At 38.0% G+C, this 6806-nt stretch overlaps 1 pseudogene; it reads left to right on the top strand.

Annotated features, from left to right (window-relative positions):
• Positions 1-482: 482 nt before the first annotated feature.
• The window catches only part of LOC123814682, a 28576-nt pseudogene continuing 22252 nt past the window's right edge, over positions 483-6806 (top strand).

Below are 6806 nucleotides of genomic sequence, written 5' to 3'. Positions count from 1 at the left end.
AGCATATTGATCAGAATGCAGTTCTTTAGAATTTCTTCTCTTTTTTTGTGATCTATTGTGCTCATTCTTCTTGAATGTTCCATGTAGCATGGAAGGTATGCTTTTTATTATTGAGGTTGAGTTAGATATTTATAAGATCTATTTGTTTGTTATGTTGTATAAATCTTCTATATTCTTACTGATTTCTGCCCCCCCCCACCCCTGCCAATATGATGTGTTTGGAATTGAGCAAGTTGTGTTAAAGTTTTCTACTATTAGGGTTATTTTTTTCTTTCTCCTTACATTTCTTCTCATTTTTGCTTAATGAAAGTTGTTAAAGTGGCATTTGGTACTTAAATATTAATAACAATTATATATTTATAAATAGTTTAGCCTTATAAAGTATCTTTTGCTGTCATTTTTTTAAATGGTTTTGGGGCCCTTGAGCTGGGGCCATGGAGCTGAAAGTCAGGGCCTGCACTCCTGGTGGCAGAACAGCCACTATGGCCAAGTGCTTGGTGCAGATCATTGTGATGGGGCACAGGTTGTGGACAGGGCCTTCACCAGCCTCTGTGGCAAGAGTCTGCAGCCAACTGGACACCATTCTGCAGCTGCATCTAACCTCTCTGGCCTGAGCCTCCACGAGACACAGCAGATATGCAACGTCTCCAAACAACCCCAAGAAATCCAGAAGCTTCCCCTGCCTCTGCAACCCAGAGACTGCACACCTCTCACTGTCTCCCCTCCTCTGCAGAACTACAAACACCTATTTAAAGTGAATGATAAATCTGTAGGTGGCTCTTACTACCTGCAGTAAAATGTGGTCAGAGCGAAGAAGGCCTTGAGGAGGAGCTCAGAACCCTGGCTTCGGAGGACAGAGAGAGCAGAGGCCCTCAAACACGACCACTTGGTAGAGCTCAGTATTCAGTGTCTTTTCCACAACAAAAAATACTTTTGGGACTTAATTCTTCCTTGTCAGATATCAAGATTAAGACCTCTGCCTTCCTTTAATTTGCATATGCTTGATATCTCTTTGTCCACCTTTTTATTTTTACCCACTTGAATCTTTTTAGTTTGTCTTATACACAACATATTGTTAATTTACTTCATTATTCAATCTGAAAATATCTTTGATTACATTTGTCAACATGATTACTATATTTGAACTCATCTTACATATTGTTTTAGTATATATGTTTAAGTATTTGTGTCTTCCTGGCTGGCATAGCTCAGTGGATTGAGCGTGAACCTGAGAACCAAAGGGTTACCAGTTCAATTCCAAGTCAGGTAAGATGCTTGGGTTGCAGGCCAGGTCCCCAGTGGGGGATATGCAAGAGGCAACCACACATTGAATTTCTCTCCCTCTCTTCCTCCTTCCCTTCCCCTCTCTCTAAAATTCAATAAGTAAATTCTTTTTAAAAATATTTGTATCTTTGTATATAGTCTCTATATGTTTTATTTTATCTGCTTTCTCTTTGGGATAGTATAAATTTGCAATTTGGAGAGGTTTGCATTATTGTTCTAATGTTTATTTTATATTATTATCTTCATGCAATACTATTAACCCCATCTTTTGACTATTGTCTATTGTTTTTATACTATGAGCAATACTGAGGTTATTTAATAATATCATTTTCCCCATTCCTTTTCTCTCTCCCAGTATTTGATTTCGGGTACTTTTTTTTTTACTTACAGTTAATACCTATAAGGCAATTAGTATGTTTATTTTATAGTCACTATGTATATATTGCCCTTACACCCCTTATTTTTTTATAGTTGAACTGTATTTACACTATTGGGGAATCTAGCCATTACTACTCTATCTCCCCTATAACCATCAAAATTTAGTCTTAGTTCCACAGGTGAATGAATATATGTTTAATGTTCATCACAAATCCTTATGTCTGTGACTCCTTTAATCATTTTGATTGTATAAGCCCATTCTATAGTAGATTCATCAAAAAGGGCTGAAGGAAAATGTAATTTCTGAGTTCTTACATGTTTGTAAGTTTGTTTGTGGCCTTTGGAACTTAAAGGTAAGCTTAACTGAATGCAAAATTTGGGCTCATGTTTTCTTTCCTTGACTATCTTAGCTATATTGTTTCATTGTTTTCAGGCAAAAAGAATTGCGTCAAAAATCTAATGTCAATATTATTTTCTTTCTTTCTTTATAAGTGACTTATCTTTTTGTCTGGATGCACAGCATTTTTTGTTTTTGTTTTTGTTCTTATTTTTTTTTAGTTTTGGCTATTCTAGGTTGATTTTTCTATGTTCATGATGTGTGCACTCAATATGTAGTTTCATAAAAATTTTCTTGAGTTATAGTTTTAGTATTTGTCTATCCCATTATATTGGATTTCTACATTGGAGCTTCCTATTGTACATATATTGAATTATTTTTGCTTGTCTTTGATATCTATTACTTTCTTATGAATCCTTTTTATCTCCTCTTGTATTTATTTATTTTAAAGATTTTCCTCCTTTGCAAATTTTGTCTTAAACCATTATCTGTGGTAATTTTTTACTCTTGAGTTCCTTCTAGTTTAGTCTTTAAGCTTCAAAAATAATTTTTTCTATTTCTAATTTGTACTGTGTTTTGTCCCTTTCTTTTCAAAACTTTTGTCATTTATTTTCTGAATTTTTCTAACTTTGATTCATGCTTTTATTCCTTTTATCATTTCACTAATTTCTTTTAGATTGTTTTAAAATATAAAGTTACAGTCATTATCTTCTTTTGAGCATACATTTCTTGCACATCTTTGTTGTTTATAAAAGGGTTATTCTGCTCCACATTCTCTTCTTTCTTTATAGTAATTTTGCACAGGAGTCAAACTCAGACCTTTTCTGTGGTTCATTTTCAAGAGTGCTTAGTCTGTCTTTTAAGAGGAAAAGATAGGTCAGGATAGCTTTTATCACTTCAAAACACTAAAGCTCACTTTTCTGTTGTCTTTGGGAAATGGTCATAAATGTGCTCTCACTCTAAGAGAGTTGTGGCTGCCTCTCCCCTCCACGACTTTTGTCTAGTCCTTCTCTTTCTTTTGTTCTTATCGCTCCTGTCCTGCTCAATTTGGATTCTCTTCCCAGGGTTTCTCCTCAGCACAGACTTTCCCTGACACAGAGTCCAAAGAAAGCATCTGATCCTAAGGACCAGTGTTGCAGAAAAGTGAAAATTGGAGCCAAGATGGTGGAAAACTGGGTGACACAGGCATCAGCTAGAAAGAGCCCTACAGGACATCTGGAAAAAGAGGAGGAAAGACCCACATCCTATGTCTCAGGCCAGGAAGGGGAGGCCAGAGGCCCAGGGCAGACAGGACAGAATATCCCTACATGTTTTGGGCAACTGGGATCATCTGGTGGACCTAGTCCCTGCCTCCTCCTTCCCCAGAAAACAATTCTCCCTCTTTCCCTCCAGAGCCCCACTCTATACCTATTCAGATGTAATTCTGCTCATAGAAGAAAAGGTGAATGAAGAAGCTTTTCTGAACACAGGACATGCCACTAATGTAAATGCCCTTGAAGACAGTGGTGTGTGTTTTACTTATTTAAATGTGTACTGAAATCATACAGTGTGCCAAGCACTGCCTAGGTGCTAGAGATTCAACCTTTGATAAGTTGATTTGGCTAGAAGGAAATAAAATGCTTTTGCAGTTTTGGGAGCATTTTTTTTATTTTTAAAGTTTTTTAAAGATTTTATTTATTTATTTTTAGAGAGAGAGGAATGGAAAGGGAAAGAGAGGGAGAGAAACATCAATGCGTGGTTGCCTCTCATGCGCCCCCTACTGGGAACCTGGCCCACAACCCAGGCATATGCCCTGACTGGGAATCAAACTGGTGACCTTGGTGACTGGAGGCCTGCACTCAATCCACTGAGCTACACCAGCCAGGGCTCAATTATTTTTTTAGAATGCTAATAAAAACATCTATTTAATGAAAAACTAATATATGATGGGCATATATACACATCATCTCTTTTAATAATCCCCCTCAACATAACTAGATAATATTATTCATATTTTGTCATTCATAACTGGTTCAGAGAAGTTAATTGACCAATCCAAGATCATAATAGGTAGCAGAGCTTGAATTTCAAACCTAGATCTGATTCTAGAATCTCTCCTTCTGCCATTACACCAGTTTGCTTCTCTGATGGTCAACACCAATAATATTGGATAATAACCACGTGATATTTACCTTATTAGCATTCTTAGTTAACCACCTGGACTAACTAGGCCAAAACTAGTAAATTACAAAACCCTAAAAACGGGATTGGGGGGATGGTAGGTGTTTTTGAAAGTTGTTTTGCCAAAGCCCACATTAAGTGACCAGCCTGAAGTTAGCATTCCATTGCTTTCCATCTCCCCAGCCTTGAACTGAGAACAGCTAAAAGCCTTCCTCCCCTTCATTATTCAAGGCAGGGAGCAGCCACCATGGAGAGCTGTGTTCTAATGCTCATTTTCTGCTGCTATAATAGTTTTGAAAAGAATAAAATAAAGCTATGCCCACCCACACAGGAAAAACCCACAGTTGAGTAGAAAGAGTCTGACTGATTTCTTACTATCAGATTTTTTCACAACCTTGCTGCTTTTGTCATCTTACTGCCACTTAGTAAAGATTGACAGTGAAAATGACCCCCAAATAAAAAATATTGAAGATTGATGCCATGGGGAGAAAATTACCCCAATTCCATATAAGCAGAAGAGGATTAACACCAGGTACAGGCACCAAATTGAAAAGTCCAGCAGGCTGCTGTTAGAAGGCTAACAATACTTTCAACATAAGAAGTCATGTCAGAGGCTGTTCTAAAACAAGTTTAGTGATGGCAAGAAATAGCTCCAACAGCCCAGGCACTGAGGGGCTTGATGCCCAGGAGAAGGGAGTTATTAATAATAATAATATTTTAAAAATATTAGAGGCTTCCCAGGTGATGCAGTCTGGATGCCCTGATACTTATTCAGAATACTGAACCCCTCAAAGCCAAAGAAATTGTAGTGTATTAATCTGACCATTCACTCTAGGCTCTGATTATATATAATATAACTTAAATGGTTCTGTGTTACTTCCAAATGTACATTATTCAACAGGGCTGTATTTTCTGATTCTTTTGTTCCTCCCAGCATCTAGGCACCATTCCAATGTCCTTTGTTTGTGTGCTTTTACCTGCAAAGTACCACTTCTTTTGGGACAGGAAGTCTTGGTTAAGGAAGGTACATCTATCTACCAACTGTCCAAGGTGAAGCAAAATGGTTTCACATTATTGGGATGCTTGGCAAAAAAAAATGCACACGATGGAACAATCTTATGGTAACAAATTAGGCCCCTCCTGAATGTAATATCCATACTACCTACATATACAATACATGCATTGCTTAGCTATTTACCAGCATCTTTATTTTTTACAATTTATAACAACAAAAGCCATTAGCTATCATACACATAATATGTAACAGGCAATTTTTAAGCACTTACATTTTGTTTTATCAATGAATATAGTTCTAATACATGTTTAAAGGCAACATGACACCCCTGGAAAGAATGTATTACCATTTATTGAATAAATCACCTATTAATGTTCATGCATGATATTTCAAACATTTTTTCACTGAAAAAGTTACAGTATATAACCAGTAAAAACATCCCAGTAGTGGAGTTTCTAGTGTGAAAATCATTTGTACTTTGAATTTTAACTATATTGGTTTACCCTGTTCACTGAGGGGGTGGCAAAGTAGTCTTGCCCCATCAGGTCAGAGGTTCCTGTGACCTTCTGTGCGACATGACTGCCAGAGTCCCATCACATCATGTAAAAGTACAATGAATGGACACACAGACAGAGGAAAAGGTGGTACCTTCCAGCTCCAGTGACTCCCAAGACCGCTTCAGCCAGAACCCTACACAGAAGAACCTCATTACCATACCTGCCTCTCCTCATGCACAGCCCAAATTCAGTAAGGTGTTACTCTGCAGAATATGGAACTCAGCAGAAGATGAGATACAGTAAGTCATAACTCAATTCAGTGGTGATGATGAATCCTAAAAAATAACACTGTGAAGGGATATATATATATATATCGACCACAGATTCCACCCTGAACAATTTGGCGATGCCCAGAGCTTCCAAGATGCACCTTCTGGACAATGCATTCAGTTTTCCGCAGGACTTCAGAAAACAAAAGCTTTAACAAGGTTGACTAGTCAGACACTCTACCTAGTGCAGAAACACATGTCTGGTTCTGAAAAGCACACAGCAGGCACGAGGGCCTGGATAAGCAGTTCATTCTAGCCAGGAAATGGAATGCAGAACAAGCTGGCAGGAGAAGAGGGGGAACCCTTCAGTGATAGCTATTAAAAAAAGCCTCTGATCACACAAAACCAGAGAAAAGAACAGCCCACCCCAAGAAGGACTGCTCAGCAGCTATGTACTCCCCAAGAAGGCTGAGGGATCCACAGAAGCATGACTGTGTTAAGAGTTTGGCTGCCCCAGAGAGTAATTTTAACATCTACCTCCTTATCTAAAAGATGAAGATGCTTAACCCACTCACCTCCAACATGCCTCAAGCTGCTTGACAAGGTGGACCTACTTCCCATGGAGTTAAGCAAAACTAAGAAGCTAGTGAGCCCCATGGAGATTGACCCTAAATCCTAGGCACCTTTATACCCTGAAGACCAGTCATTGCAATAGAATTCTAACACGTTGTGGACCAGATGTTTGGGTGATGTTCCTGTTATCCCTTACTATATTTAAAATTTAAAACTTAGTGATTTAAAACAGCAACTGTCATTTCGCTCATGCATCTGCAATTTGGACAGGGCTTGGCAGATGCAGTTTATCT

Source organism: Phyllostomus hastatus, unplaced genomic scaffold (assembly GCF_019186645.2).
Source record: "Phyllostomus hastatus isolate PE091 unplaced genomic scaffold, TTU_PhHast_1.1 phas_contig_17, whole genome shotgun sequence".
NCBI classification, from domain to species: domain Eukaryota; kingdom Metazoa; phylum Chordata; class Mammalia; order Chiroptera; family Phyllostomidae; genus Phyllostomus; species Phyllostomus hastatus.
The sequence above is the reverse complement of the archived record's forward strand: the minus strand, read 5'-3'. Positions and strand labels throughout refer to the sequence as shown.